General features: G+C 37.4%; 1 protein-coding gene across 1 annotated transcript in view; it reads right to left on the reverse strand.

Annotated features, from left to right (window-relative positions):
• The window catches only part of NFATC3 (nuclear factor of activated T cells 3), a gene marked incomplete at its 3' end in the record, with an annotated part of 48525 nt that overhangs the window by 33687 nt on the left and 1834 nt on the right, over positions 1–13004 (reverse strand).

Here is a 13004-nt window from a genome sequence, read left to right on the forward strand (position 1 = left end):
TTCCTGCCCCTTTTCTCAATATTAAATTAGCTGCCAATAGGAGACATTTGTCTGAAGCAAAAGTAGAAAACACAATTTTTTTCCATATTTTGTAGGTACTGTGATTCCTCTCTTGTTTCTTTTCATTTGTAAATAGGGTCTTCACTCTTTAATTTTCCACAAATACAAGGTAGATGACATAAACTGCATCTCCAGGTATTAGCTCTTTTTTAAAAATTATTTTTATCCTGAGTACCAGCAGACTAATAATATTTGTTTTAAAATAAATGCATTCTCTCTCACAATCAGTTAAAATACCCAGACTGGAAGCTATATATTTTAGACCTTTCCATGACAAAAAAAAATTAGTTTTTTAATGAAGTCAGTCTATTACCAGTTTCACTAATAGCAATCACCTTAAAATTAACTAAAACAGAAACAAAACATCAGCTCCTCAGAGACAGGGAAGGATTTTCAAATTAAGAGAAAGCACATTGTTACCAAGGAATGGACTACATTCCTCAGACTTCACAAAAGAAAACAAAAAAGAAAAGGCTGAAGGTTCATGAGCAGGGAACAACTCTATAAGAAATCTGTTAAAGGAGGCATACATTGCATTTGAGGAGTACTTAGCTATATTATAAACACGGCATGATTTTATATGTATTATGGTTATGTATGACAATTATCCATATTATATATCATTAACTACTACTATATGCGTTAAGAGCAGAGAAAATGAGCATAGGTTGATTTCTAAATATGCACACACTGAAAGGATCAGGGTTCTCAGGAAGGACTACTGCATGTGTCACACACAATTAATTCAAGCCCACTATGTTGAACACTACCAAAACTGCATTTCTCTGTCCTTTCACTAGGGTAACAAATGTTTTTTTAAAGCATTAAATGAGAGTCTTTATTTTTGCTGTTTTCCATCACAAAAACATGAAATGCAGGCAGTAATTGGTTCTAGGTTTTCCACATTTATTGGTGTATTAACATGCAAGATCACAAATATGTTTCCTAACTCAGTATTAATAAGAGCATAGATCTAGGGAAGAAAAAGGCAATCTTAATAAAGGCTTTTATCTACCTTATCAAAACTTAGAAATAAAATAGTTACAGCCACAGAACTTTTTAAATAATAATAATGTTTTAGAAAAACAGCAGTTGGAAGTCTTCAAGTCCTGTGTGTAACCATTTACTGTCATTAATGGTTTTAGGAACAGTAGCAGCACATTGTTTGTGCTAAACCTCTCACCACTGCAAAGAGCCTTATTCCTCTTTCACCAATAATCAAGAAATCTTAAAATATTTAAGACAATTTCTCTACTTTCAGTGTCACAGGGATTTACAAAAAGCAAATGTACATTCAGAATTTAATTTTCACAATGCTGAGGTGGAAAGATCAGACTAGCACAGAATTACCAACACCAGCTGGGAAGAACAGGGGAAGAGATGGAGCAGACAGGAGACAGAGCTTTTCTGACTCAGGCTTCTGTGATCCCTCTCCTGACAAACCCGCTCCTGAGTGTGGCTGTGCTGGCCGTTACCCCTCCCCAGCTGCACACACACAAAACAGGAAGCTAGAAACCTAATGAATATCCAATCCCAAAAGCACACTTAACACCATGAACACAACACAGTTTGAAGTCTAAATCACCCACATAATTTTCAGAGTCAACTGATAAACATGTAGACTTATTTCAGTCTGTGCACACAAATCCTCCCCCTTACAGTTAATGTTTTTAAATAACCTGTTAGCTGCTCACAAAAAAGGACAACACTAAGACCTTTACAAATCATGTCATTGATTCTACTAGATTATTTACCAGAAATTATTTTTGTCCTAATAAAGACTGCAGAGAATCCAATCTGAAAGAGCTCTCTAACCTATCTTAAGGAACTAATAACATACAAACACAAACATGCAAGTGGGGGGGAGGGGGAAGAAAGAATGAAAAAAACTTCTTTGATAACCTTTAAAAGAGAAAGCAGTGAGAATAGCACAAAACAAATCCAACACAAGGCTTCAAGAAGCAGAGGGTAAACAAACAGAGGGAAGTCTCACAATAGGCAAGTGTAAGGAAAAAAGAGTTATGGAGAAGCCTGAGGGGAAAAAAAAGGAGTTATGGAAATCTGGTTACTTCATAGGAGAGCTATTACATCCAAACACAATCCTATTGGGGGAGGAAAGACAATAAAGAAGGTGGCCAAGTCATGAGGCCTTCACTGACCATAAAATATATGAAAGCACTCAAGACACAGAAACTAGGGCAGCCTACAAAGGTAGAGCACAAAAACTACCACAAGCACATGGGGGCAAGATGACAAGACACACACAGCAAAATACACAGACCAAGAGAAGTCGTGCCATTCACTTCAAATCCCTTCATATCACTGAAAAGGCAGGTGTGCTAAATGCTTTTGCTTTAGTAAGGACAACAGAATAAACTGCTAATAAAGATAACAGCAATACAGAGTAAAGAAAACTGAACTCAATAAAAGGTTAAAAAATAATGAAGGATTATGGGCCAGTAAGTTCAACTTCAGTTTTAGAAGTAGTATTAATAGTCTATTTGTTCCAGTAAGCATTTTAAAGGAGACAAAGAAACAGAACTAGTCACTGTTTCCTAAGAACAAACCACGTCAAACACATTTTCTTTTACAATCAAAGCAGACCTTCTGGACAAGTGGCATAGAAAGAAACTCAGCTTTGTTTTTACTTACTAAGACTTTTACCACTGAGAAGCACAGAGAAGCCATGAGTCTTTAGAAATTTACTGGAGTTTTCTTCCCCACCCTGCTGAGATCAGGTTCACTACTAATGGATCACAAAAATGAGCAGATGCTCTATATTCTCAGTATATAAGCTAAATAAAGCTGCAGACTTTCACTGCAATCTTACATCAGGCGTCTGTGTCATCCACTGTCAATGAGAACCAGAGGGTTGCTCATTTTGAATGTACATTTGCTACTGTCTGGAAACAGCCTCGTGTACAGAAGCTCCTGTTCAGCATTAAAACAATGCTGGCTCATCCCTTACTAAGCTGCTAACTTCAACATAAGCAGTCTAACTGGGGAATATAATTAAATAATACCCAGAACAACTGCTTCTAAAGTACATTTTGCCTGCTACTTGCTGTATCAGAGTGTACATTCAGGACTAGCAATGTTTGCCCACCAGTTGTTCACTCCCTGGTGATGTACTGGCACATGCACATGTGCAGCTGTGCACTCAGCCAGATTTCTCCAGAGAAGGAAGGTCAATTACTATCAAATGTCTGAACACAAGTCCTGTGCCAGAATTACCCAAACTGTTTTATTATTCTAAGTTTGCAAGCCCATAAACAAACATTTTCAGACAATAGAAGTTGCTATAAGGTACGAAGAAAGTGCAACTTGACCTAGGTCTTATAAAACTACTACTGTGAAAACAGGATCAGCAATCAAGTCCTTTAAATAGCATGAGGAAAGACCTGAACATTGACACAGACATCATGTGTGTTCTCATGCAAGTCTGTCTCACTCACAGGCTTTAAAAAGAATGACCAAGTCTTCTGTTTTCCACTTCTGTCATGACAGTTAACATTATCTCTTTCTGAACACAATGGTTACAAAAATATTTGTAAAAAGGGACAAAAAGCATATGTGGCTGGTTTTTTTTTCATTACTCCACAGTTTTGCACAAGTTTATATATTTCTTGAGATGAAAGAGGTGTCTTAATCTTCCCAGGGAACACAAAATAGTCAATAATCAACAGTTTTTCTTTGGTGTACTTAAAAACACAATTGATGAGAGTTCTTGGTATACTACTGCACTAAAGCTTTATAATTGGATATTTAATTCCAGTTTTCCATTACAAGCTATCAGTTCTCCAGAAATACTTCCTACAAGCTTAAACATCAGCTTAAAAAATCCCACAACCCCAAACTGAAACATAGCAATGTATTAGTTTATTATAAGGAGTACAACTGACTAACAAGCCAAATATGGTACTGAAAAAGAATAAATTGTGAAAAAAAATTAAGGTAGCAGGGTGGAGTAGGGTGAAACATCCTTCTAGACCAAAGTTAGCAATACATGAAGCAGTACTGCAAGTTTAAGTTTTCAGAAATTTACAGAGATTTACAACTCTCATTTTATGAAGCAGTTCACTCTCTTGGATGGTTTTGTGCTCTCTTTCATGGTCATGTCAGATTACGCAAAAAAGGATAAAAATTAATTTTACTTTTGTCAATAATATATGCCAGAAGCGGTTCTGTTGTTCTGGTCACAATTTCACTCATTTTCTTTTGTTAAGCAAGTATACTAGAAATGTAGAAGAAGAAAGAACCTTCTCAACAGTGGGAGCTCATCAAGGAGTCTTTTCCAAATTCTAGTCTGGATAAGAATTAATTATCCTTTGTAGAAATACAGAAGAATAAAGATGCTGCAGTAGTTTAAGCAGTTTAAACATGAGAATAGTCCAGCATATCAAATGTTTACAACTGACACTGACTAAAATAAGAACATACTGGCTCTTGGGGTGTAGCTACACTAAGGTTTTTTGAGCAACAACCACCCTCCCACACACCTTCACACACAAAGGGGGAGGGGAACTGAGAAGAGATGTTCTTTTAACACAAATGATTTTGGCAATCATACTTACAGTGCACTAACACCTGTATATACACAACTGACAGAATGGCAAGCTTTAGGACATGGGAGGAAATAAGCAACCAGGACAGCAACTGCAGGTGTTCACTATCAAATAAAAACATAACATGCAACTACATAAACCCTTAGGCCACAGCCTGGTATGCATTTAAACTAAAACTGTTGCCTTACTGTATATCCAGCTTCACACTGAAGTAATGAAATTAAATTTCAAATAGGGCAAGAACAGCTTTGAGATACATTGAGATACATTGCTAAAAGTTTATGTACATTGCTTTGAGATACATTTGAGATACATTGCTAAAAGTTTATGTACAAGGCAGGTAAAGAATTCAGCTTGTAAATGTAAGATTCAACAAGAATTAGTCATTCTAAGTTCAGTTACAAAACAGAAAATAACAACCGGAAGCACTAAGCAGTGTTTATACCTGTGCCTTCTCCAGCTCTCCTGCTATCTCTGGTTGATATGAAGCATGCCTTTAAATGATAACTTTATAAAGCCTTTGGTTGAGTATTTAAGGATTATTCATTAATACTCATAACAAGTTTAAAAAAATCTGCTTCTTGCTTTATAAGCCTCCAAGTTCTGTGGGCTCCTCTATTTTTAATCTGTGGCTATATCATTCAAGAAGACACGGTATTTCACTGCATAATAACCTTGTGGACAAAACAGAAGCTGCTGCCCTCCAGTTTGATGAAGCCTCATTTGTCATTCACTGTCAGATCAAAGTTAATCTTAGCACGACCCAGTAGTTCAGAGATATTAGTGTACAGCCTTTTGGAAACAGCACAGTACATGGGCACAGCAGGTACTATCACACAGTATGAGCAGCCATCTGACACTGCTGTTCTGAAGATGAACTATCTTATTCTATATATCAGGTGTTAGAGTCTGAAAAAGGACAGCAGCCCTGCTAACCCAGAGCATTTCAGATGTGGAGAGAGAAGAGAAGCCTGATCACTCCCAAACTGGTATGCTGTGACTGACCCAATGGAAGTAGACTGAGCATAAAGGTGAGATTAGGCAAATATTGAGTGAAAAGAACAAGGGAATTAATCATGTGTTGTAATTGCCAGCAGGCCAGGTTTGCCTAGATTCTTGCTCCTGCGGGTCAATTTACCATGCACAACTCTTCCTTTGTAGGGGAAAAACCAACAGGCTCCATGAAAAGGCCGTCCAGTTATTCAAACAGAATGAACTGAAATCCTCACCTAATTCACCTAACTCCTACACGGATGCCTTTACCACCAACTAACTTCTAACACACCCTTGCTCACAGCAACCTGCTGTTCTATACAGAGTTCACTGCTCCAGTCCTGAAGCAAGCACCGAGCAGAAACCAAACTTGCAAAATCAGAAGGTGTTAAGTAGGGCTGTATCAAAGAAAACAGACAGGAGTGTGCAAGAAAATGTGTATTTTAGTTTACAGGAGAGTACGGTGACCCAGAGCAGGGTCTTTGTGCAAACTGATAGAAAAGCAGAGCAGTAAGCCAAGGCAAGATGTCTGAGCGGTGAGCAGTTACACAGTGGAGGGGAGACTGAAATGGGGGCATCCCCTTTCTGATTATCAAACAGAGCATGACACAGAGATTGAGAACTGGTATCAATAATATCTGAACAAACTCGTTCGGGAACTCTTCGCACCTCGGCCAAATTACACTGTACTGCTGCAGCTGGCCTGCATGACAGAGGGCAGACCATTCCACAGCAGGCACTCCTACCACATAGTTAACTCAGTATTTCAAACCATCAATTTTTACAGCTTTTCACCAATATTTTATAGTGCAGTGGACTTCAGGTGCATTGAACTCGAAGGCTGTGTACATCAAAAAATTGTAATGAGCCAGAATGACAATCTGAAACTGCCTTGTTTTCCCATCTGCTCGCATGAGTGTAGAATCAGAAACACCTTGAATTCACTTTGCTAGATTCGTACCGTAAAAGGCAGAAACACAAATCAGCCAAATGAAAAAGAGGAGGCTGAAGCTGAGCACAAATACCATTTTTCTCAGGAAGGTTCAGAATGACACCCCAAAATAAAGAGGTGGTGATATTAGCATGCCTCATGATTGTGCAATGTGTAACTTCGCACCTCTCCCCAGAGTCCTAAATGGCTTGTGTTTATTCCAGCAAGAGTGGAGGCATCACCACATACTGATGTACACTAACTCCTGCCCCCAACACAAAAAGCTTGGCAATTTGAAGGACAGCAGCATTTTCTCTCAAAAGACTAAACATGACAAATTACACTGATGAAATACAGAGACTTAGGTCATTTAAAGAAGCTGTGCAAAATACAAAATGTTGACAGATTTTCTTAGTAGTTCTTTGGATTAAATAATGTATTTCCTTATGGCCTTGTTGTTTGAATACAGTTATCCCAAATGATACTATTAAAGCCTTTTGTAATAAGTTACTGAATCTCCTCATCTCCTTTGTGTCCTTGACTTAGGGAACAACTTCTAGAAAACCTCTAAAGATACACATGAGCAGCTATACATCACTGCAGATATTATTACAGGCCATTATGCAGCCATCAAAGCAATGAATCATTGTCACTAACAGTTAATAAATGTAACATGACTGGATTAGCAGTTTGTCATTCTGTCACACTTTCATTTTGGCTATGAAGATAAAGAGGGCTACTCTGTAAAACAACTTTAGTTAAAAGGTGACAGCTTCTGCCCTGGCCCAACTATGATCAGGCACAATTTCATACTCTCTCTAGCACAGAGCAAATACTGCCTCTCTGAAGGTATGTCTTTTTCCAAAACCATTAAAAACATTAAAATATGGGATTAAAAAAACAATTCTCACAGCATTTGTTCCCAAAAAAGCAATATTAGCAGCTGCTAAAACATGAAGATTCTCATTAACCCTCTCCATCAACCTGCTAAAAAAAACCCCAGAAAACACCAGAAATATTAAACTCCATTCAATAATTTTTTCTATATTAAAAATATTTCTCACTTTTAGAAGTGATGACTAATCTTCAAAGTGCAGACTGAGAGACCATTTTAAGCATGCAATTCCTATTAATCTGAATATTAATATAAACAATATGATACTACATTTCTGGAATTAATAAATTAGCTCTAAGTACTTGCTCATGTTTTTACCTACAAACATCCTTCATGCAACCTCCAATAAAGTTTTTGTTTCTGCTTTAAAAACACCCACCAAAATCACCACACAACACCAAACCAAACCACACACAGAATTCTATTTTCATGACTTTACTGCTAAAAGGTCATGGGTTTGTAGTCAGATTCCCAGAAAGTTCATTCTTCTCTCCTTCCACCAGACCTGCAGTGCTTCAGATGCAAATTCATCTTCCCTGAATTACTTTGAACAGTTCTATGATTTTTTAATGTTCTCCTTTGCCAGTATTTCACAAGAACACTCACAGACGCGTGTACTAGAGATAGAAGAGAATGCTGGCTTCTTAATAAGCTTGCTCCTGCCTTGCAGTTTTACTTAGCCTTACTGATCATTTCACTCATCTTGAATTCCACTGTCATTCGAACCCACATGGCATGCCTGGACAAATGCAAGGACTTGGATGTTGTTTTACTGGCTGGGCTCCCTGCCAAGTCTGCTCCGCGTACTTCCCTGGCCCACTAGGGCAGCTTGAGGCAACAACTCCCGTATTTACGTTATTGCTGTGAACAGCCAAACTGCTGCTTACTATTGACCCAGGCCCATCTACTCAAATTTATTCTCTCTCATTCACAGCAACATTACAGAGCTAGCTACACTTCAGGTGGCATGTGACAAACTGCTTCCAGTTGGGCACTACAGACCAAAGTAATGGGACCATAATGTTTTAAACAGAGGACTACTTTTTACTTTGAGAAACAGCAAGAAATTTATAATTTTCAGAAATATGTAAGACAAAAGCACTAGCCCAAATGCTTTTGTACCCTGACCATCTCCCATATCCCAAATCTCAGGATTTGTTTTCATTTACACTCTGCCCACAATTCAGTTGGGAGGAAAGGGGACAGAGAGTGATGTGCAACTATGAATTCACAAACAAAATAAGTGACATTTTGTCAAACTGGGGACCTTTTTAAAATCCCTGCAATACATAGTGACTCACTAGCTAGTGACTCTCAACGCACTATGTAGTGATCAAAGAACCATATTGCCACAACAGAAAAATTATTAAATTAGATTAGCTGCAACTACAACTGCTTTGCAACACAACACAAAAGATTTAGGTATTTTCCCTGAACAGTCTCATCCTGGTCATGCTTCATTCAAATAGGCAAGATTTAATTTATCCAGAATACTGTGAAAAATCACAACATACTCAAAAGTGTCAGCTTGCCAGGATTATCATCTTAATCTCTTACTCTTAATTGCCAGGCAATTCTTGACTCCATTGATACCATTTTAGTACACGTTCTCCTTTGGTTCTTCCTCAGTGTTTCTCTAAGCTATCTTGAAGTCACAAGACCCTCTGGTTTTGGTCAGATGCAGCTGTTTGGTTTTCCCTCCTCCCCCCTATCAGCAGATTATATAACCACAGCCTATATGACTGATTTGCATTGTGTCCCTGTGTATCAATCTTTTACATGCAGATACCAGCATCCACCAGCTTGAGAAATAAAATGCTCAATTTCCTGCAAGTGGTGGTTTATAACTATATATTTAATACTCAGTTATCAAATAAATACTTCTGTTAGAAAGTGTCATTTATATCTAAGAGAGAAAAAAATTAATGGATTCAAGTAACTTATCCATTCATTCCTTTGTTAGAGTTGCACCAGCTGATCCTATTCTTAACCACATGAGCACTCTTTTGTATAGCAAATGTTAACAGACCAGCACAGACAGCTGTATTTAGATAGATGGCTCAAATTATACATATTAACCACAGTTACCATCTAGTGCAAAGACTTTCTCTGCTACCTATTCATATGGACATCTAAATCTAAATAGAATCAAAATTATTTAAAAAATAATAAAACTTCAAGTGAAATATATAGGTGTGCAAGGTAGCCCACTAAACAGACGTCAAAAGATGTCTCACAAGCTCCTCTTACTCAGCCAGGAAAAGCAAACTTTGCAACAGTTCTGGACCAGCTCTTTTGAGCACAAAAACAAATTTCTCCAAAAGCAATCCTCAGTCAACTCACACCGTAAGTTCACAGCTACTGCCAGCATCCAGCCCTTCATTTTCCACTCAATCTAATTATAAGACTACTCTCTCTTTTCTACCACAACTTGACTTTCTTAAGATTATTTACCGTAATCACCACCTCGGGGAAAAGAACAAAAAGTTCACACTGCAAACTCTCGTCAACAGCTTTGACAGTTTTCTACTCTCTACCAACAATCCCTGACAGCAATACCAGTCATGAGTGCACATTTAGGAAGGGAAAAAGGATACTTTACATATTAATGATGAAGGCAAAGCTATAAAGACTAGTACTGTGGTCATGTTTCAGTACAAATCAGTGGTTTTAAGACTTCTATGGCATACATAAATGAAATAACACATACATAGCGCCAGTGTTCACTACAAGAGAATTGTGCCTAGCTGAGGGAAAATCCAGCACCCACCATTGCTTAAGAGCACTTGGCATGTGGGCAGGAGACAACTGCTGAGCAGCCCAAGCAGCTCATGGATACTCACAGAAAAAGATCTGACATGAAAACCTTCAAAAGAGAAGATCAGATATTACTCTGACAGTCACTATAGCAAAATGTGTATTTCAGTCGTGTTATCCAGTAACAAACCAATAACCCACCAGCTCTAAGTGAAAGGAAAAAAATCTCAGAGGAGAACGAGAGTAGAAGTTTGTAAATAAATGAAAGAGACAAATCCAAACATAGCGTCCTTATGCAGAATGAGGCTGCAGCTCACAAAGATGTTTGGAACAGTCACTAAATTCATCACAAAAGTGGGATGTTCTTTATACTCTTCAGAAGAAAAGTAAGATATATTATAACATTCATTTGTAACAAGATTACCAAATAGTATTACCTAACCAAATGTTAAGTCACAGGAAATACGAAGAATTTCAGCTTGTTTCATGGTTTCCAATAAAATAAAATAAATACTATGAACCTGAAGTCCAAGGAGGGTAGTTTGATCAGTTCTTTTAAAGCACTCATATTGTGGGAAAGCAAATAAACAAAATCAACCAAGGAAGATTATTTACATGGAAATAGTAACTTTTCTATTTCATAATCCAAGAACAGAAGGTAGAAGGTAGGGTGAAACTCATTTTACTGTTTCACGGGGTAACAAAATAGTAGCCCCTCTTTAGCTCTTAGAATACTTAGTCAGAAATAACAGGAACATTTTAGGCAGAAGGCTGAACAGCAGCATCAATAACTCATCTGTAACTCTTCATCTTCTGCATACTGAACAGTTTGCAGCCTCTCATTTTAAGTTAGTTCTGATTTCACATACCAATAAGAAATAGTTTTACATGACACAGATCCCTATAAGATCCCAAATTCCCAGCTTAGTAGTATATACTCCAAGTACAGCTTTTACCTTGTAAAAGCTCATTCTTTGAAAGAGAAGATGAACCCCTAAAATAAAACTTCAGAAAATATCATAACAACTCATATTTGCTTTCATTTTGAAAAAATTGGCATTTAAAAAGGATAACGTGTCCTCAGCAGTGTGAAAAAGTCAATGCCGTTTAAATGCCTAATAAATTCTAGACAAATTCCCCAAAATTACCCTGAATAGTATTGCAAAACTGGAGGTGGTGAAGGGAATCAGTGGATCATTACAAAAGCATTCAAGCTAATTCAATTACTCAAGTGTCACATATTACATCCCAAAGGTCTCTTCATCAAAAAGACCAAACCAGGTGGCACATCAAACACTGTCACTGACAGTTGCATGCAGAGACATGTCTCTCATGCACTTGCATGTCTCTTTTAGCAGACTGTGGAGGACCTGAACACACTGTAATGTACATGCTGACTTTCACATTTCAAACGCAGCTGATACAAGGTGGCACAATGCAATCGGATGCTACTGCAGCTACCCAAAATTTTGCAACAAAGAGCACACCAAAGAGATTTGGTTCACTTCAGAGTGATCTAGCGCATTACCTTTGGCCACTGGAGGCTTGAATTTCTTGGTCATAAAAAGATGAAGCTCATCAGTACCTTGAACTGTACCAAACGCTTTTACTGCTTAACACTACAAAACCAAAGTGACAATTTCTTTGTTCTTTGGGATAAGAACACTGAACAATCAGAGAAACAGAAAGCAAGTTTGCATAAACTCTTGCTCAGTACCTAACATCCAATCGAAAGCAGCTGAAGAGCTTTTGAGAATATTTAATTTAGTAATTACCTGAGCAAATTTTTACCTCTACTCAACAACTACCAGAAATGGGCCACCCCTTTAAATTTCAATCCAAGTATGCTGCAAAGATTGCAGTATTACACTAGGGATTGCAAGCATCTTCACACATCTTTCATGCATTCTCCCCTGCAGCAGGAACTACAACTTTCAGATCAAGCAAAGCACTAATGCAGAACAGAGGTAACAAGTCCTGCCACTTAACACAAAACTACGAATGTTAGTCCTGCTATCCTGAAACCCACTGAAATTGTTATGCGGAATAACTAAAGATCCCACCTGATTTAATTTTTCTTACTGTTCTTTTAATATCATAAAAAGAGTAATCTACTGCCTGAGACTAGCACTTTCTTAGTAGTTCAGATATCAAAAGTATTTCAAGGAAATGAAAGACTAGCTCACTTCTCCTTGCTTTTGATTACAAATACAGTTAAATATAAATATGTAACTGTATATACTTACATGTGTACATATATAAAAGAATAAAATCCTCACAACACTAGTCTCAGTATAAAAGCACCATTAACATAGATTTCCATGTTATTTGCACAAGAACTTAGTACCAGACTTCCTTCATCAGAATGCCAGTCTCAAACTTTTAGAGACAAAGCATGAAGGATCAGAATGTGTTTTTAGGTGTTCTCTATGATCATGGAAAACTTAGTAATTTTGGTATTATTTATTTCAAATTAAGCAACTTTCCCTGTGACCTACATGTTTTATTATTAGCATACATTTGAAAAAAAAATACCCTTATGCTTACTTTGCAGCACAACAGACACCACTACTGAAGGAAGTGATATGGGATTATGAAATAGATGCTTTAGGGAGCTCTAAGAACTTTTTTTTTTTTGTTCATCTAATGTATTTGGAAGAAGGGTAAGGGAAAAAATAGATTTCCAATATGGGACCTCTCATATGAAGTCTAGTTCTTCATGTGTAAAATACATGGGCAGAATAAACAGATGAGCTCTGGCAATACTTCTAACAGAAGAAATGAAGGCAGAGTTCTACTCTAA

The sequence above is a fragment of the Fringilla coelebs genome (assembly GCF_963513975.1).
Source record: "Fringilla coelebs genome assembly, chromosome: 14".
Taxonomy (NCBI): Eukaryota; Metazoa; Chordata; class Aves; order Passeriformes; family Fringillidae; genus Fringilla; species Fringilla coelebs.